This window comes from Abramis brama (assembly GCF_963993115.1).
Source record: "Abramis brama genome assembly, chromosome: 12".
Classification (NCBI taxonomy): Eukaryota; Metazoa; Chordata; class Actinopteri; order Cypriniformes; family Leuciscidae; genus Abramis; species Abramis brama.
Genome location: NC_139974.1, coordinates 21,275,505 through 21,297,281, shown reverse-complemented (window position 1 = coordinate 21,297,281; position 21,777 = coordinate 21,275,505). Strand labels below are relative to the sequence as shown.

Genomic DNA, 21,777 nt, shown 5'->3' with positions numbered 1-21,777 from the left:
ACTCTTTAGTCTTTACAAAACATGGCAAAATCCAGCGAGATGGGTTCACCAGTAGATATCAGATATCTGATTAAATGCTGTATGAGAAATTAAGAAACTATTCAAAAATACAAGTCTCAACAAGTCATAACAAGAAACTTATAAATGTGGGTTGTTTAAAGGGTTAGTTCACCCAAAAATGAAAATTATGTCATTAATGACTCACCCTCATGTCGTTCCAACCCAGGTGAAAAAGACATAGTATTAAATGTATTAAAAATATACTTGAAATACAAATAGTATGTTTATAATACTATTATTACCAACATGCTTATTTGAAGTGCATTAAAAATATATTGAATTGCATTTTAATATATTTCTAAAAAGTATACTAGAAGTACATTGGTAATAAATATATGCTTAATAATACTTTTAAGAAATATGCTAAATACCAGCATAATTTTAATATATTTCTAACAAATGCACTAGAAGTACATTGGTAATAAATATATGCTTATTTATACTTTTAAGAAATATGCTAAACACAAGCATACTTTTAATATATTTCTAAAAAGTGCACAATAAGTACATTGGTAATAAATGTATGCTTAATTATAGGGGTGACCCCAAATAGTCGAAGATTCGATGCTTGGATTGGAGGAGCCTGATTCGACTACCGATCTCATGGTCGAATCTTCGCAGAGGTGTTATGAAACGAGGATCATGCCACTTTGGCTATATGAGGGCGCTCAATGTCTGACTTCACATAGAACTACCGGTTTTCTGTCAATATGTTAATATTCAGCCTATTATAATAATGCTGTATATAAAAATGTGCAAAGAAATAAGCTTTTAATAAATATTTAAATATTTTTTAACGTGCGTAAATAAATCCAAACACCCCGCGTCCGCGTGACAGATTTAAGTTTCACTTTCAATCCGTAACCGACAGAGGAGCGTCTTGGTGGCAAGGATTTAAATCTTTAAAATAACAATGTCTGGGATAAGAACATCTAAAGTGTGGATGTACACCGTCAGAAAGGATATTCTCCAAGGCTGGATTTAGCATCAGGAAAACCATGATCGCACTTCTGCCGGCCAACGTTAACAAGTTTCACGTTAGAATGTATTTTATCCGCGCGCACAATTTGAGTAGTACGGACTCCAACAGACACAGACAGAGTGAAAGACTGGATTTGTTCTCTCGATCAGGTAGGGTACAAGTGATTTCAAAACTTTTTAGCCGGTTCTAATTTGATTTTTGGATGCTGTGAGTGTGAACATTTTTAGCTAAAAAGACTGCCACTCCAGTTTAGCATTTATTGTTGTTTCTGCAGTTAAAAAGACAAAGTTGAAAATTCTGGCTAGCCTACTATCGTTATTTTAATAATTTCTTTATTTTTATTTTATTTATTGATCTGTCAGGGTTATCTAATCTAACTATTTGTGGCTTGTGTTTTGAATATATGTTCCCCTGCACTTTAGGCATTTTGCACACATTTGCTCATCTTGTGACTTGATTCTGATTTATTTCGTTTTGTATTTTTATTTATTAGAAAGGTATATTCTGTTCTAATTTAATTTAGTAAAGTAATTGTTTATTTTTTTCGGTTTATCGATGTTGGGGTGTATAGGCTAGAGCCGATTTAATTTGATTTGTATGTGAAATGCAAATCCTGTCTGTGGCCTTTCTGGAGTTATTTATGTTATTTCTTAGTTTTATTGATCCAAAATGTTTTTATACATTTTCTTCTATATCTTTGTGTGATTTTTCTGTACATTGCGGCTTTGAAATGTTAAAGCTCCGCCCCCAGCCCCACCCCCATACACATGATTCGACTATTAGTCGACTATAAGCAAGACATGATGATTCTGATTCGACTATGAAAATCCATAGTCGGGGACACCCCTACTTAATTATACTTTTACAAAATATGCTAAACACAAGCATACTTTTAATATTTCTAACAAATGCACTAGAAGTACATTGGTAATACATATATGCTTAATTATACTTTTAAGAAATATGCTAACACAATATATTTGTGTGAAGTTTTAAAGTATTTAAAGAAAACATATGTTGCTCTTACTTAAAGTACATTTTATGTGTAACTTACGGTGGCCGAGAGAGCTCAACGCGCTGCAACTGAAGAAAACACATGCAAATAGAAAAAACACCCGCAAATTAAGAAAACATCTTCATCAGTTTCACGACACATGTGTGCTCCAAATACTCACAACACAACCAAATACAGAAACGCGCTGCAAAAGTTCACAACACAACTAAATACAGAAACGCGCTGCAAATAGGACAGAACACAACGGAAATGTTTCCGGGGAACCCAATAAGTGACGGACGGACGGCTGGGACGTGCTTATTGCTCGTGAGCATTACCTATGCCCTACTCTCTTAAAAGGGCAGACTGCAGAGCCCTTGAATTGGGCACTTTGGAGGGAGCGGGGCACTTGTGTGCCATGTTGATGAAGGGAGCAACCAGAGAATGTCTAAGCAACGAAAGACAACGTAATTTCCTCATTATTTTCACCTGGGATGTTCCCATGACAACGCAGCGTGTGTCCATCAGCTGAATAGCTGTTCTTACCAGAAATATAGTATTATTGCTGTTAACATAACTGTTGCAAATAAATATACATTTTATACAACAAAGTTTTTAAAATATGCGTTATATCTGTGTGTGAGTGTCTCAACTTTAAAACTTGCCGTCTCATATTTGGACCTTAACTGCATTCTAACATTTCTTATGAAACTTATTTTAACATAACATGACAAAATGTGTACAATGTAACTGATGTATAGATTAATGTCTTTCCCTCATGTTCTTTTTCTCTATATTTATTTATTTATTTATTTTAGTCTTCAGCTCATTGTTCTTTTTAGTATTCTTATGACATTGAACATATTGTAAATACATTTTGTATATTGTATACAAAGTTGTATGTCATAAACGTGTCATCTCTGTATGTTTTGCAAAACAAATAATAATAATAAAGGTAGACCGCTGTAAGCACGTCCCAGCCGGGTCCGTCACTTATTGGGTTCCCCGGAAACATTTCCGTTAGTGAGCTAGCTTCTAAGCGAATTCTGAACGGACCGCCACGGCAGACCTCTTTGCGTGATCACGAAGGCAGGCTAATGGCTGAATCAAAATTTATAAGCAAAATCACGGGAATCAATAGCATAATACAGCCCAGTTGTGCTAAAATAAATATCATTAGACATCCATCATCAGATGAATGATATGGAAAAGTTAAGTTAGAGCCGCTAAAGCCAGTGCTACCCATGCAAACATGAACACTAAGCTTTTCCCTCCAAAAATATAGCCTAAAACTTATCTCCAAATGCAAAACTGACATTAACAAAATGCAATAATATAATAACAGCTGAAAAAGTACTTGGGTGTGTGTTTTACCCAAGCCCTGAAAGGGCGAAGGCCCTATTGTTTTCGGTAGGATTATTTATTATTAGGGCCCAAGCCCTGAAAGGGCGAAGGCCCTATTGTTTTCGTTAGGATTATTATTAGGGCCCAAGCCCTGAAAGGGCGAAGGCCCTATTGTTTTCGGTAGGATTATTAGGGCCCAAGCCCTGAAAGGGCGAAGGCCCTATTGTTTTTCGGTAGGACTATTAGGGTCCAAGCCCTGAAAGGGCGAAGGCCCTATTGTTTTCGGTAGGATTATTTTTAGGGCCCAAGCCCTGAAAGGGCGAAGGCCCTATTGTTTTCGTTAGGATTATTAGGGCCCAAGCCCTGAAAGGGCGAAGGCCCTATTGTTTTCGGTAGGATTATTTTTAGGGCCCAAGCCCTGAAAGGGCGAAGGCCCTATTGTTTTCGGTAGGATTATTTGTTATTATTATTATTATTTTTTTCTACTTCTCGGGCACTTTTGGGGCCCTTAACATGCTCGAAAACTCTTGAAACTTTGCACACGGGTCAGAACCCGCGGCCATCAGGGCCGGGCTGAAGCTGGTACCTGGGCGTGGCAGGGAGGCTCGACAGCGCCCCCTGGAACGGGGTCCGAAAACTTGGTCCATAAATCAAACACGCTTGCATGTAATAATATGAAACTCGGTACACATATAGATCTTATCGGGCCGAACAACTTTCGTGCTCTAAGTTTTACGCCAGCCCAACAGGAAGTCGGCTATTATGAGTTGTTTGGAAACGCATGCTCAGGAATTTGAAACACTTCTCCTAGGGAATTCATCCAATCGCCTCCAAACTCGGTGTGCATGAAGTCAAGACATTGAGGATGAAAAATTGCCAGGGGATTTTTGATATCTCGAACGGTTTGCCCGTGGCGAGGAAACGAATTTATGGCGAATAATGGAAACAGGAAGTGTGTTATAACTTCTGCATACATTAACTGATCTTGATTAAACTTCCGCAGTGTGTTCGTTGTAAGAGGCCGATCACATGGATGTAACTATTGTGAGTAAAAGTTATAGCGCCACCAACTGGCAGCAGGAATGTGTCACTTTCAAAATGCTTTGAAATCACCCTCTTATTTTTACCTGATTTGCTTCAAACTTTATGTGTACAATGTAGACACACGGCAGATGTAGACCTGTGAAAGGATTATTGATATCTTAGATACTGTTGCCGTGGCAACGCTTCAAACTTAAAAAAAAAAAAATTATGGTTTTGAGACTCTTAGCATGCTTGAAATTGGATGAAACTCGACAGACACATCACACTTATTAGCCAGTAGACATGTGAGAAGTTTCAGAAACGGGCGTGGTGAGGGGCTCAGTAGCGCCACCTTTAGTCAAAAATGGGGGCTTAGTTTTTCCTAGAATCACAAAAATCGGTATGTATATTGTTCTCATCGAGCCGGACAACTTTCTAATTTAGAGTTATTAGCTCCGACCAACAGGAAGTCAGATATTTTGGTTTGAATGTGATTTTTTTGGAGAATTTTCTCTCTCTCTCTCTCTGTCTGTGTGTGTGTGAGGGGTGGGAGGGATTTGTCTGTTGGGTGAGATTTGCTTTTTTGTTTTTCAAGGTTTCAGGGGCTTTTGGGGCCCTTAACGTGCTCGAAAACTCTTGAAACTTTGCACACAGGTCAGAACCAACGGCCATCAAGGCCGGGCTGAAGCTGGTACCCGGGCGTGGCAGGGGGGCTCGACAGCGCCCCCTGGAACGGGATCCGAACACGTGTCCATAAATCAAACACACTTGCATGTAATAATATGAAACTCGGTACACACATAGATCTCCTCGGGCCAAACTACTTTCGTGCTCTAAGTTTTACGCTAGCCCAACAGGAAGTCGGCTATTTAGCACTGTTTGGAAACACATGCTGTGGAATTTAATGTACTCCTCCTAGGGAATTCATCCATTCGCCTCCAAACTCGGTCAGCATGAAGTCAAGACATTGAGGATGCTAAATTGCCGACGGATTTTGAATATCTCGAACGGTTTGGCCGTGGCGAGGAAACGAATTTATGGTGAAAAAATTAAACAGGAAGTGTGTGAACTTCAGCATACATTAACTGATCTTGATGAAACTTCAGCAGTGTGTTCGTGGTAAGAGGCCGATCAGATGGATGTAACTATTGTAAGTCAAAGTTATAGCGCCACCAACTGGCAGCAGGAAGTGTGTCACTTTCAAAATGCTTTTGACAAAAGTGGGGGGGTTAGTTTTAACTACAGTAAAAAAAAATAGTTTGTATATTGCTCTCATCGAGCCGGACAACTTTCTAATTTACATTTATTAGCTCCGACCATCAGGAAGTCAGATATTTTGGTCTGAATGTGGATTTTTTTGCAAAATCAGCCTCTGAGTTTTTAGTTACTCCTCCTAAAAGGTTTATTTTATTCCCACCAAACTTTTTCAACATGATAAAAATATATTAATGATGCTAAATTGTAAACGGATATTGAATATCTCAAACGGTTTTGCTATGGCGAGGGATTAAATTATTGTCAAAAAGGAAGCAGGAAACATCTCATAACTTCTAAAAATGTAATTATACACCATTTATTTTTATATAAAATTATACAAATATTAGAACTAAACCCATTTTATTCTGTTTTTGCAATTCAAGGAGTATGAAAAAGTTAAAAACAGGCTATTTAGTGCTATTTGGTTCAACAAAAAAGCAAACATAGGGCTATACTGCCCTCTTGTGTCCAAAAGGATATCAAAATAGTATATAAAACGTTTTACTAGGTAGGCCTATTGTATTTAAATATAAATTTATTAGGTATATGACTGTGAGGATATTTTCCCATCGGTTAATCGACGTGTGACACGAGCGGGTGCTTTTAAATTGCTAATATAAAAGTGAAAGTAAAAAAACGGACGTCCGCACGGACATTGATAATGGTGCATGTTGGAAAGAATGATACTTTTAAACATAACACTAAACCGCCATTAGGTGTCGCCAGGCGACCATCTTAATGAGCGAGTCATTGATTCATTCGTTCAAACGATTCGTTCGAATGACTGAGTCATTCATGATTGAGACAGATGTTTATGGATTGACCATTGAATCTTTGAGTCAACCGATTCGTTCAAAATGCTGAATCATTCAGTAATGAGAAAACAAGTTGCTGTGAGATGCGCGATGGTTCTGCTGTGATCTTTGTTTAACTATTTTTGCTGCTGAAACAGAACAAAAACAGTCAATATTGCATCTAAAATGTAAGTGACTTAATTGTAACTGTTTATTAACCTGTTGTATGAAATCAATGTCACAGTTTCAATCGTGATTGTATTCAGGAAATAGTTGCCTACTCGTCAAGTGAGGTTGCTTAACTCTATCATATGTTATAAAATATATAAAAACTCCATATTTGTAATTTTTATAGTCAGTATGTTGTTAACTGGGTTGCTTTTTTGTGTGCTGCGCTCATTTGTTTACAATTCTCCTGGAGAAGCTGCATGAGCCTCAGCAGTGCAACCTTGTTACCATTGATCAGTAATACATTTATTATTAACTGCTGATTGCAACTTAAAATGAATGCAATGAAATTAGAATAATCTCTCGTTTTAGTGATTCCCAAGTTATTTTTTTGTTATTGACGTTCTAATCAGGATATACTCTGGTCGGGCAAGTAAAATTCTCTTTCAGGTAGGCCTATTGTATTTATATTAGGGCTGTCAATCGATTAAAAATTTTAATCGCGATTAATCGCATGATTGTCATGAGTTAACTCGCGATTAATCGCATTTAATCGCACGTTTTTTTATTTGTTCTAAATGTACCTTAAATTAATACTTTTCAAGTTTGTAATACTCTAATCAACGTGGGCATGGATAAATAGATGCTTTATGCAAATGTATGTTTATTATTGAAACCATAGTCAATATAGAGCATAAGGAGGAGACATGTTTCAAAGGTCATAGATGTTTTTCAAAGAACTTGTTCATGTCTATTAGACATGTAGAAAGAACAAAAAAATGCCAGGTTACCACTACTTCTCTTTCTTTGCACTGAGCAATTTACTAACACAAACATGTTTAGATTTTTGCATGACAGGGGCAGCTCTTCTAAAAATGCTAAATGTAGGCTACATTAATTATTTATTATTACATTGTAGTTTGTCTCTCTCTGTGCCCATTTTGATGAAGCTAAATTCTCAATAAAAATGTTTTCATTGGTATATTTTACTGTTTCTGTTGTCAACGGAATGAATTTGAAATGGTGACTGAAACGCGACCCATTAAGACATAACCAGCTCTTCCTTCTAAGATGTTAAGTTAATCTGCACAAAAATTCTGATAATCGAGCCGTCGTCTGGTGAAATCAAATACACATAAGATAAAGACAATATCTGTGCTCTGATTTCGGCTATACTTGTAAAATTAGAGAAGCAACATAATATCTGTGAATTAAAGAGCTGCTCCTCCGCGCGAGACGCAGAGAGAGAGAGAGAGAGAGAGAGAGAGAGAGAGAGAGAGGCGCGCGCGCGCGTGCTGGGAGAGCAGTACCGGCATTACCGGTAGATTCTCAGAAACTAAATAAGGTTTGGGTGCTTGTTGAAGGGAAAAAAAATCGCTAAAGGGGTCTGCAATGTCGCTAAGTTGGCAACACTGTGTATCTCCATTTCTCCAACTAGGGGTTGGGCCACGGGTCAAACAGAAAATACGCGCTGCGTTAATCGCGCGTTAAAAAAATTAGTGCCGTTAATATGATTTTGCGTTAACGCGTTATTAACGCGCTAACTTTGACAGCCCTAATTTATATATAAATATATTAGGGATGTGACTGTGATAAAAAATTTCCCACCGGTTAATCGACGTGTGACACCGCTGGGGGCTTTTGAATCGCTAACTTAAAAACGAAAGTAAAATATGTTCGTCCGCACTGACATTGATTATGGTTGGGAGCAGAGCGAGCTTTTTCAATGAATTCCTATGGAAGTAGGAATGAATTCCCGTGCAGCCGTGAGCATTTTATTTCAATTTTAAAGTTAGCACCATAAAGTATATTTTTATGTCTCCACTGTTCAATCACGCCCACGCCCACGACACACACACACACACACACACACACACACCAGCATTGCAATCTTGACATCGCAGCCTGTTCATTATAGCCCTAATAAAATATAGTTATAAAATAGTCAACCTAACTTATCAAAATTACACTGCTCTGTTTAAATAGTCAGTAGTACAATTTGTACCATTTTTTTGTGAAGTGACAAGACAGAGAATATTACTTGTCTGATATATATATAATGTATATATCTTTTGTTATATATATACTGTATATATATATATATATATATATATATATATATATATATATATATATATAATATAGCTGCGAGCAGCGATGGAGGGCCCAAGCCGGCGGCACCGCCACCCCGTTGCCTTTAGGTAACTAAAGGCATCGGGGTTGCTGTGCCACCGGCTTGGGCCCGTAATCGCTGCTCGCAGCTATATTTTGTTATTATTATTATTATTTTTTTCTACTTCTCGGGCACTTTTGGGGCCCTTAACATGCTCGAAAACTCTTGAAACTTTGCACACGGGTCAGAACCCGCGGCCATCAGGGCCGGGCTGAAGCTGGTACCCGGGCGTGGCAGGGAGGCTCGACAGCGCCCCCTGGAACGGGGTCCGAAAACATGGTCCATAAATCAAACACGCTTGCATGTAATAATATGAAACTCGGTACACATATAGATCTTATCGGGCCGAACAACTTTCGTGCTCTAAGTTTTATGCCAGCCCAACAGGAAGTCGACTATTATGAGTTGTTTGGAAACGCATGCTCAGGAATTTGAAACACTTCTCCTAGGGAATTCATCCATTCGCCTCCAAACTCGGTGTGCATGAAGTCAAGACATTGAGGATGAAAAATTGCCAGGGGATTTTTGATATCTCGAACGGTTTGCCCGTGGCGAGGAAACGAATTTATGGCGAATAATGGAAACAGGAAGTGTGTTATAACTTCTGCATACATTAACTGATCTTGATTAAACTTCCGCAGTGTGTTCGTTGTAAGAGGCCGATCACATGGATGTGACTATTGTGAGTCAAAGTTATAGCGCCACCAACTGGCAGCAGGAAGTGTGTCACTTTCAAAATGCTTTGAAATCACTGTCTTATTTTTACCCGATTTGCTTCAAACTTTATGTGTACAATGTAGACACACGGCAGATGTAGACCTGTGAAAGGATTATTGATATCTTAGATACTGTTGCCGTGGCAACACATCAAACTTTAATATTCTTTTTTGATGCTTTTGAGACTCTTAACATACTTGAAATTGCATGAAACTCGACAGACACATCACATTTATTAGCCAGTAGACATGTGCAAAGTTTCAGAAACGGGCGTGGTGAGGGGCTCAGTAGCGCCACCTTTAGTCAAAAGTGGGGGGGTTAGTTTTATCAACAGCAACAAAACTTGGTATGTGTATTGTTCTCATCAAGACGGACAACTTTCTAATTTACAGTAACTAGCTCGGACCAAGAGGAAGAGAGATATTTTGGTTTGAATGTGGATTTTCTGGAGAATTTTCTCTCCCTCTCTCTGTGTCTCTGTGTGTGTGAGGGGAGGGGGGATTTGACTATTGCTTTTATATTGTTAATCAAGGTTTCAGGGGCTTTTGGGGTCCTTAACGTGCTCAAAAACTCTTGAAACTTTGCACACAAGTCAGAACCCCCTGGCATCAGGGCCGGGCTGAAGCTGGTACCCGGGTGTGGCAGGGGGGCTCAACAGCGCCCCCTTGAACTGGGTCTGAAAACTTGGTCCATAGATCAAACACGCTTGCATGAATTAACATGAAACTCGGTACACATATAGATCTCATCGGGCCGAACAACTTTCCCTCTGTCAAGTTTCACGCCAGCCCAACAGGAAGTCGGCTATTATGGGTTGTTTGGAAAACGCTTGCTGTGGAATGTGAACTACTCCTCCTGGAGAATTCATCCCATCCCCACCAATCTCGGAGTGCATGAAGTCAAGACATTGAGGATGCTAAATTGCGGACGGATTTTTGATATCTTGAACGGTTTGGCCGTGGCGAGGAAACGAATTTATGGCGAGAAAAGAGAGACATGAAGTGTTATAACTTCTGCATACATTAACTGATCTTGATGAAACTTCAGCAGTGTATTCGTGGTAAGAGGCCGATCAGATGGATGTAACTATTGTGAGTCAAAGTTATAGCGCCACCAACTGGTAGCAGGAAGTGTGTCACTTTCAAAATGCCTTTGACAAAAGTGGGGGGGTTAGTTGTATATACAGTAACAAAAATCAGTACGTACATTGGTCTCATCGAGCCGGACAACTTTCTAATTTAAAGTAATTAGCTCCGACCAACAGGAAGTCAGATATTTAGGTCTGAATGTGGATTTTTGGGATATTTCAGACTCTGAGTTTTTAGCTACTCCTAACTGGTTTATTTTTTTCACACCAAACTTTTTCAACACGATGAAAATACATTAAAGATGCTAAATTGTGAACGGATATTAAATATTTCAAACGGTTTTGATATAGTGAGGGATTAAAGTAATGTACAAAAAGGAAACGCAAAAAGCCTCATCTTCTAAAAATGTAATTATACACCATTTATTTCTATATAAAAGTATACAAATATCACAACTAAACCCATTTTATTCTTTTTTTTTTTTCAATTTAAGAATTACTTGTACGTTTAAAAATAGCAATTGTACTCTTTAGTCCCATAAAAGTTGTAGCGACTGGGCTATTTGAATCATTCGTTCGTTTGATTCCGAATTAACAAATTCGGACTCTCTGTGTTTTCTAAGCACATTCCTGCCCAAAACGTTCTTTGCTAAGCTTATCAGAGCTTGTAACCTCCTGACTTCGAAATTATAAATCATACGCCAGGCTCCAGAGAGACTGGAGCAAATGGACTTTTACGACATTAATTGCCCCTCAGAGATACTCCAGAAAACCTGGAAACAACATTCCTTATTCCCTGTGGGGAGCTTCCAAAAGGACCCACAAAGAGATAACGAAACCTTACACACACACACACACACACACACACACAAACATCCTCTGTGTGATATTCAGGATAGAAATATAGTTTTAATGTATGTAACTCAGATTTGGGTTTGACCTTCCTGTATGCATGTTTTATTAATTTGTTTGATCATATAATTATGATTTTCTAGTGTTGAGCTCTGAAATGTATTTGTGAAGAATGTTTCTCCAGGGGAATTGCCTTCCCCCCACCCACTTTGTTTTATGGCCTAACGGAATGTCGACAACCCAGGAATCTCACTGAGATTCTGGCAGAGGAGCAGAATTAAAGTGTTCATCCTAGATATTTTATATGTATAACCATTGAAGAAATATGCAAACCTGAATGTAATTTCTCTTTTCCACGATTGTTCTTCTCTGTGATATGTTTTTGTATTCTTGTAAACCTTAAAGGAATAATGTTTCAGAGGTGCACACTGTTGCGAATTCATAGGTATATGTCATGTGGTCTTTTTAAAGTCCAATTTTCATTCCCACTTGTAAATGCACATCACATTTTAGGTTAGTCTTATTCCCAGTTTGTTAATCGAACTTTTAATACTTATCTTACAGAGTAAGAAGGTACTTCTAGGCCGTAGCTTTTAAACATACCAAATTTGGTCTTGAATTAAACCTCCATATACCCGTAGGAAAGATATGGATACCAAATTATGATAAAATGCATTTTACTGCAGTTATAATTGTTTAATGTAGAAATGGCATGATCCTAAGACTGCCATAAAACATGCAAATCAAACTCATAGTGAGACAAAGAACTTTTCTCCCGCCTGGAATTTCGCGTTCCAATTGGCTCAAGCCCAGGGAGGAGTGAAATTCCTGTGCCCTAGAAAAGCGGTTACACTCCGCGTTCCGCTGAGTTCTGTTCTGTATTTCCTTTCGTCTTGTTTTGTTCCTGCATTTTCACGAACCCGCCTCGTCAGCGAGAAGACCTTATGGCTCCCTTTGGGAGCGTTTTCAATTTTCTTTAAGTCTTTTCTTTATTTTCGTCTTCGGACTCCACGAAGCAAACGCAGCAGACAACTTCAACTCAAAGAGAAAGACTCTTTCGAAAACCCCGCTACCGCGCTCACCAGAAGACACGAGAGCGCGAGCCCTGCTTTCTTAAAGAAACACACGCACGCTGGTCTTAGGACACACGCATGAACTCTGCGTTCTTCAGCAACAAAGAGAACCATTTTGCAAGATAAGTTTATTGAACTTTTAATGTGATTTGATTCCTTGCTGTCTCTCAAAAGGTTGCCTGTGATTTTGCCATGCAGAGATCATCTCGGTGATCTCTCTCATCCTGAACTTTAGTTTCACTTTCTCCCTTTCATCCTCTCCCTCTCTCATCTGTTATCCGTTTGGTCTTGTAATGTTTTCATCCGTATGTTTCTGTTGTAAATATGTATTTACTCTGTGTATACTCGTAGTTTCAATGTAGTATTAGTCTAATTATTAAATTCCATATGTCCTTGACTGACTCTGTTTTAATTGCCCATGTTACTTAGTCCCTGAAATGTTCGATCTTAGCTATATGCTTTATCTTGGTACGATTTAAGTAAGCTAATTTTACAACCATAGAAAGTTGTCTTTTCAAGGCCTGGAAAAGATACTCTTTCTCGTGTTTGTAAGAAGGATAATTTTCCTTGAGAATTAAGTTAATCTTACGTTCAAAACAGATTGTTTGATAACTAAATTAATTCCATTAAAGTTATCCCATTACTTCGAGCTGAAATAAGACTATTTGATGTATTAATGACGAACCATAACCCGTTATGGTAATCATTCATATATCAATCTAGTTCAGCTGCGATAAATTAATTTAACTGTAACATACAAAATATTAATCATATTCATGATTAATTATTAAAATTCCCTATAGATCATTTGAGCTAATATTAATATTAATGTACAACCCATTGTTGCTACAAAGTCAAGTCATACATAGGGCTATACTGCCCTCTTGTGTTCAAAATCAGGTAGGCCTATTGTATCTATATAAAAATATACTAGGTATGTGACGGTGAGAATATTTTACCACCGGTTAATCGACGTGTGACACCGCTGGGGGCTTTCGAATCGCTAACTTAAAAAGAAAAGTAAAATATGTTCTTCTGCACTGACATTGATAGTGGTTGAGCGAGCGTTTCAAATGAATTCCTATGGAAGTAGGAATTATCTGAAAAACGTTCACTCTGTTCTGCTCGTTCCTCGCCGTGGATGCGCACCGTTATGAATGCCTGTGCAGCCGTGAACATTTTAGTTTAATTTTAAAATTAGCGCCTTTCGGGGGGTGGATTGCTTGAAATTATTTTACAAAAGCTCAATGTTGTGTTTTATTGCGGCTGTACACAAATATAAGTTAAAACTTTGCAGTTTGAATGTCGTCCTGCATAATGACGGAGTATGTTTTTATGTGTCCACTGTTCAATCGCGCCCACGCCACACACGGTTTACTATCTTTGTGGGGACTCTCCATAGACTTAATGTTTTTTATACTGTACAAACTGTATATTCTATCTCCTAACACCAACCCTACCCCTTAACCTACCCATCAAAGAAAACTTTCTGCATTTTTACATTTCCAAAAAAACTCATTCTGTATGGTTTATAAGCTTGTGTACCCATGGGGACCTCTATTTAGGTCCCCACTGTGACACGAGTCCCCAGGAGTCTGTGTGCATTCAGGTTGAAGTCCCCACCGGGATAGAAAAACATGAACACACACACACACACACACACACACACACACACACATACACAGACACACACATTCCAGCATTGCAGTCTTGACATTGCAGTCTGTTCATTATAGCCTTAATAAAATATAATAATAAAATAGTCAACCTAACATATAAAAATTACACTGCTCCGTTTAAATAGTCAGTAGTACAATTCATACTATTCACAGTAATCACCGCTCAACTGTGATGTTTCCAAGCACATTTTTGCGCATGTGAAGAGGATAATTTTTCCCTTCAATAGTGGAACGTGAGTGAAGTACAAAGCCTTTAATACACAAATGTTTAGCATCCAAAAAATTTAATTATATATATAAATATATATATATATATATATATATATTTTTTTTTTTTTTTAAAGTGTGTGTGTATATATATATATATATATATATATAAATATAGCTGCGAGCAGCGATGGAGGGCCCAAGCCGGTGACACCGCCACCCCGGTGCCTTTAGCGTAACTAAAGGCACCAGGGTGGCGGTGCCACCGGCTTGGGCCCGCAATATTTATTATTATTATTATTAGGGCCCAAGCCCTGAAAGGGCGAAGGCCCTATTGTTTTCGTTAGGATTATTTATTAGGGCCCAAGCCCTGAAAGGGCGAAGGCCCTATTGTTTTCGGTAGGATTATTAGGGCCCAAGCCCTGAAAGGGCGAAGGCCCTATTGTTTTCGGTAGGATTATTTATTATTAGGGCCCAAGCCCTGAAAGGGCGCAGAGCCCTATTGTTTTCGGTAGGATTATTTGTTATTAGGGCCCAAGCCCTGAAAGGGCAAAGGCCCTATTGTTTTCGTAAGGATTTTTTTAGGGCCCAAGCCCTGAAAGGGCGAAGGCCCTATTGTTTTCGGTAGGATTATTTTTAGGGCCCAAGCCCTGAAAGGGCGCAGAGCCCTATTGTTTTCGGTAGGATTATTATTATTAGGGCCCAAGCCCTGAAAGGGCGAAGGCCCTATTGTTTCCGGTAGGATTATTAGGGCCCAAGCCCTGAAAGGGCGAAGGCCCTATTGTTTTCGGTAGGATTATTAGGGCCCAAGCCCTGAAAGGGCGAAGGCCCTATTGTTTTCGTTAGGATTATTATTATTAGGGCCCAAGCCCTGAAAGGGCGAAGGCCCTATTGTTTCCGGTAGGATTATTTATTATTAGGGCCCGAGCACCGATGGTGTGAGGACCCTCTTGGAATTGCTCTGTTTATTAGGGCCCGAGCACCGATGGTGTGAGGACCCTCTTGGAATTGCTCCGTTTATTAGGGCCCGAGCACCGATGGTGTGAGGACCCTCTTGGAATTGCTCTGTTTATTATTATTATTATTATTATTAGGGGCCAAGCACCGAAGGTGCGTAGGCACCTATTGTATCTGTTCCCGTTCCTATTATTAGGGGCCAAGCACCGAAGGTGCGTAGGCACCTATTGTATCTGTTCCCGTTCTTATTATTATTATTCTTCCTTCTTCCAACTGGGAGTCTATGGCAGCCCATAGAACCGAATGCGGGAAAGTTGTTTTGGTTTGACATTCTGATAGAGGACAGTCCCAACATTAAATACACCAATTTTGGTGTGTCTAAGTCATTCCCTCTAGCGCCACCACCTGTCCAAAGTTTCACTTTTATTTTGCTAATAACTTTTGAACCGTAAGGCCAATCAACAAAATTATTTTTCTCTCTGATTCCTGAGCTCATGCCAATTCGATTGCACCCTATGACATCATTTCTGTCATAACAATATGGCCGCCATTTTGAATTTATCTAAAAAGCTACTTTTTCGAACTCGTCCTAGACGGTTTGTCCGATTTGCACGAAAATTGAACCAGATCATCTACAGACCATGCTGACAAAAAGTTATGGAATTCAAGTTGATTCGCTTAACAGTTTTCGATAAACCCACGAATACATTTTACGTAGCGCTTGCGAAAACAGATGTAAGGCCGTATCTCCGCAACGCTTTATCGGATTCAGACCAAACTTGGTACATGTCATCACAAGCATGACCTGAGGCTACATGCTGTGTTTCGGCGCAGCGCCACCTACTGGTCCGGAGATATGAAAAATGGCTATTTTTGCTTATAACTTCTGAACAGTTTGTCCAAAAATCATAAAATTGGTCTCGTTAGATTCAGGGTAACATGCCGAGTCGACTGATATCCAATATTACCATATCGGCCATTTTGACTGTCGGCCATTTTGAATTTTGTGCTAAAATGCTGTATTTTAAGAACGCATGAACAGATTGTTACGAAACGTGGTATGGGTCATCAGCACAATGCCCTGAATGAGCCTGAGAAGTTTCGAAACAGCGCCACCTAGTGGTGAATTTTTTTCTTCAAATGCTTATAACTTTGGGTGTGGTCGACTTATTTTCACGAAACTCATCTTTTTAGACTCCTGAATCGTTGCCGAGTCCTATGATACCAAACATGCTAGGTTTCGCCTTACGGTTTGTGTAGCGTTGTGATTTAGCGCTTAAAAAACATTTGGCTATATCTTTGAAACCGCTAGTCCGATCGAGATGAAACCACCGTCAGAAGTTTGGAAACATAGGTCGATAGCTATACGCCAATGCCCAAATGCGAAAATATTGATGTTTAGGGGTAGTAAATTCCAAACAAAGTCATGTGTCAGTCATTTTTTACATGTTTTTTCATATAAATGTCTATAACTCCGAAGCGAATTGAGATATTTTCACCAAAATCGACACACATATGTATGAGCTCACTCTGAGGACATGTAAAAAAGATGGTGGGACTCAGCCTCTTGGTGGCGCTATAATAGAACAAAACATGAAATTCCCATTGACTTCAATGCAGTTTTGTGAAATAAAATGCTATACTAAACAAATGCATTGGTGTAATATTACGAAACTCAAAATGTGCCATCAGCACCATCCCCTGAAGGTACCCAAAATATTTCGAGACAGTGCCACCTAGTGGTCAAAAGTTATAACAAAATTTACAAAACTGCTAATAACTTTTGAATAAGTTGGCCTATTGTAATGCAACTGGTCTTAATAGATTCCTTGGGTCAAGACGAGAACATAGATACCAAGGTTTCCTTATTTGGCCTAGCTTCCTGTCCGCCATCTTGATTTTCAGTCAAAACCTACTTTTTCGAACTCCTCCTAGACCGTTTGTCCGATTTTCACCAAAATCGAATCGTATCATCTCCAGACTGTGCTGACTAAAAGTTATGGATTTCGTGTCTATAGACGAAACCGTTTTCGTATAGCATAGCAGCAAAGTTGAGGCATGATGCTAAAAGCACTATTCAGGCTTTATCTCTGCAATGCCTTGACATATTGACACCAAACTTTGTATGTGTCATTGTCACTTCACTCTGACCACATCACATCAGTTTTGTAACTGCGCCACAGATTGGTCGAAAGTGATAATCCATTAAATCATATTTCGAATGACTTTTTATATGATTTTTCAGCCATTTCGCCTAAAATCCTCTTTAAATGTATTTAATTGCTCATTGTTGCAGTTGGTCTGACACCTTCAGCCATGTTGGCATATCCTGTCGTCTGCTTGCGCTTGGCCCCGATAATTGCTGCTTGCAGCTATATTTATTATTATTCTTCATTTTTCCGACTGGGAGTCTATGGCAGCCCATAGAACCGCTTGCGGGAAAGTTATAAAATTTGGCACACTGATAGAGGAGAGTCTGAACTATCAGCATAGCAAATTTGGAGTCTGCAATTCATTCCCTCTAGCGCCACCAGCTGTCCAAAGTTGCACTCATGTTTATGCTAATAACTTTTGAACCACAAGGGCTAGAAACAAAATTCTTTTTTCCTCTTATTCCTTGGCTCAGTACGATTCGATTGCACCATATGACGTCATTTTCCGTCATGAAAATTTTTCCGCCATTTTGAATTTTCCGAAAAACCTACTTTTTCGAACTCCTCCTAAGCCGTTACTCCGATTTTCACGAAAATTTAACCAGATCATCTCCAGACCATGCCGACAAAAAGTTATGGAATTTAAGTTGATTCTCCAAACCGTTTTCGATAAACCCTTGAACAAATTTTACGTAGCGCTTGCGAAAACAGACATAAGGCTGTATCTCCGCAACGCTTTATTGGATTCAGACCACACTTGGTACATGTCATCACAAGCATGACCTGAGGCAACATGCTGCGTTTCGGCACAGCACCACCTACTGGTCCGGAGATATGAAAAATAGATTTTTTTTCTTATAACTTCTGAACAGTTTGTCCAAAAATCATAAATTTGGTCTTGTTAGATTCAGGGCGTCATGCTGAGTCGATTTATATCTAATTTTCCCAGATCAGCCATTTTGGCTGTCGGCCATTTTGAATTTTGTGCTAAAATGCTGTATTTTAAGAACGCATTAACGGATTGTTACGAAAATTGGTATGGGTCATCAGCACAATGCCTTGAAGTAGCGTGAGAAGTTTCGAGACAGCGCCTCCTAGTGGTCAAAAGTTATAACAAAATTTACATAAAAGCTAATAACTTTTGAATAAATCTGGCTATTGAAATGCCACTGGTCTTAATAGATTCCTTGGGTCAAGCCGAGAACATAGATACCAAGTTTACCTTATTTGGCCGAACTTCCTGTCCGCCATCTTGATTTTCATTCAAAACCTACTTTTTCGAACTCCTCCTAGACCGTTTGTCCGATTTTCACCAAAATCGAATCGTATCATCTCCAGACCGTGCTGACTAAAAGTTATAGATTTCGTGTCGATAGACGAAACCGTTTTCGTATAGCGCAACAGCAAAGTTGAGGCATGATGCCAAAAGGACTATTCAGGCTTTATCTCTGCAATGCCTTGACATATTGACACCAAACTTTGTATGTGTCATTGTCACTTCTCTCTGACCACATCACATCAGTTTCGTAACTGTGGTCGAAAGTGATAATCAATTAAATCATATTTTGTATTACTGTTTATGTGATTTTACAGCCATTTCGCCTAAAATCCTCTTTAAATGTCTTTAATTGCTCATTGTTGCAGTTGGTCTGACACCTTCAGCCATGTTGGCATATCCTGTCATCTGCTTGCGCTTGGCCCCGATAATTGCTGCTTGCAGCTATATTATTAGGGGCCAAGCACCGAAGGTGCGGAGGCACCTATTGTATCTGTTCCCGTTCTTATTATTATTAGGGGCCAAGCACCGAAGGTGCGGAGGCACCTATTGTTTTTGTTCGCGTTCTTATTATTATTAGGGGCCAAGCACCGAAGGTGCGGAGGCACCTATTGTATCTGTTCCGTTTCTTATTATTATTATTAGGGGCCAAGCACCGAAGGTGCGGAGGCACCTATTGTATCTGTTCCGTTTCTTATTATTATTAGGGGCCAAGCACCGAAGGTGCGGAGGCACCTATTGTATCTGTTCCGTTTCTTATTAGGGGCCAAGCACCGAAGGTGCGGAGGCACCTATTGTATCTGTTCCCGTTCTTATTATTATTCTTCTTCTTCTTCTTCCGCTCTTGGAGTCTATGGCAGCCCATAGAACCGATTGCGGGAAAGTTGTTTTGGTTTGACATTCTGATAGAGGACAGTCCCAACATTAAATACACCAATTTTGGTGTTTCTAAGTCATTCCCTGTAGCGCCACCACCTGTCCAAAGTTTCACTTTTACTTTGCTAATAACTTTTGAACCGTAAGGCCAATCAACAAAATTCTTTTTCCCTCTGATTCCTGAGCTCATGGCGATTCGATTGCACCCTATGACGTCATTTTCCGTCATAAAAATATGGCCGCCATCTTGAATGTTCAAAAAAAGCTACTTTTTCGAACTCGTCCTAGACGGTTTGTCCGATTTGCACGAAAATTGAACCAGATCATCTTCAGGTAGTGCTGACAAAAAGTTATGGAATTCAAATTGATTCGTCAAACCGTTTTCGATAAACGCACGAATACATTTTACATAGCGCTAGCAAAATCAGTCGTAAGGCCGTATCTCCGCAACGGTTTATCGTATTCAGACCAAACTTGGTACTTGTACTCACAAGCATGACCTGAGGCTACATGCTGTGTTTCGGCGCAGCGCCACCTACTGGTCCGGAGATATGAAAAATGGCTATTTTTGCTTATAACTTCTGAACAGTTTGTCCAAAAATCATAAAATTGGTCTCGTTAGATTCAGGGCAACATGCCGAGTTGACTGATATCCAATTTTACCATATCGGTCATTTTGGCTGTCGGCCATTTTGAATTTTGTGCTAAAATTCTGTATTTTATGAACGCATGAACGGATTGTTACGAAACGTGGTATGGGTCATCAGCACAATGCCCTGAATGAGCCTGAGAAGTTTCAAAACAGCGCCACCTAGTGGTGAATTTTTTTTTCCAAACGCTTATAACTTTGGGTGTGGTCGACTTATTTTCACGAGACTAGTCTAATTAGTCTCCTGAAACCTTGCCGAGTCCTACGATACCAAACATGCTAGGTTTCGCCTTACGGTTTGTGTAGCGTTGTGATTTAGCGCTTAAAAAACATTTGGCTATATCTTCGAAACCGATTGTCCGATCGAGACGAAACCTCCGTCAGAAGTTTGGAAACATAGGTCGATAGCTATACGCCAATGCCCAAATGTGAAAATATTGATGTTTAGGGGTAGTAAAATTCAAACAAAGTCATGTGTCAGTCATTTTTTACATGTTTTTTCATATAAATGTCTATAACTCTAAAGCGAATTGAGATATTTTCACCAAAACTGACACACATATGCATGGGCTCACTCTGAGGACACGTAAAAAAAATTGTGGGACTTAGCCTCTTGGTGGCGCTATAACAGAACAAAACATTAAATTCCCATTGACTTCAATACAGTTTTGTGAAATAAAATGCTATTTTCATTCACAATCTACTTTTTCGAACTCCTCCCACACCGTTTGTCCGATTTTCACCAAAATCGAATCATATCATCTCCAGACTGTGCCGACTAAAAGCTATGGATTTCGTGTCGATTGACGAAACCGTTTTCGTATAGCGCAGCAGCAAAGTTGAGGCATGATGCTAAAAGCATTATTCAGGCTTTATCTCTGCAATGCCTTGTCATATTGACACCAAACTTTGTATGTGTCATTGTCACTTCACTCTGACCACATCACATCAGTTTTGTAACTGCGCCACCTATTGGTCAAAAGTGATAATCCATTAAATCATATTTTTATTTACTGTTTCTATGATTTTTCAGGCATTTTGCCTAAAATCCTCTTTAATGTCTTTAATTGCTCATTGCCGCAGTTGGTCTGACACTTTCAGACATGTTGGCATGTCTTGTCGTCTTATTCTGCTTGGCCCCGGTAATTGCTGCTTGCAGCTATATTTAGGGGCCAAGCACCGAAGGTGCGGAGGCACCTATTGTATCTGTTCCCGTTCTTATTAGGGGCCAAGCACCGAAGGTGCGGAGGCACCTATTGTGTTTGTTCCGGTTCTTATTATTAGGGGCCAAGCACCGAAGGTGCGGAGGCACCTATTGTATCTGTTCCGTTTCTTATTATTATTATTATTATTATTAGGGGCCAAGCACCGAAGGTGCGGAGGCACCTATTGTATCTGTTCCGTTTCTTATTATTATTATTATTAGGGGCCAAGCACCGAAGGTGCGGAGGCACCT

At 39.3% G+C, this 21,777-nt stretch overlaps 2 protein-coding genes across 16 annotated transcripts in view; one reads left to right on the top strand and one right to left on the bottom strand.

The window, feature by feature from the left end:
• The window catches only part of thrb (thyroid hormone receptor beta), a 519,521-nt gene that overhangs the window by 69,901 nt on the left and 427,843 nt on the right, over positions 1-21,777 (bottom strand). The window lies entirely within an intron of this gene.
• The window catches only part of LOC311094232 (uncharacterized protein), a 184,497-nt gene that overhangs the window by 27,445 nt on the left and 135,275 nt on the right, over positions 1-21,777 (top strand). The window contains exon 1 of one of the 2 annotated variants that reach the window (XM_084132040.1): positions 605-1,191. The exons of the other annotated variant lie outside the window; for it this stretch is intronic. The gene's annotated coding sequence lies outside the window, so the exon portion shown is untranslated. Of the gene's footprint in view, positions 1-604; positions 1,192-21,777 lie in introns of those variants that run through there. 2 annotated transcript variants of the gene reach the window in all.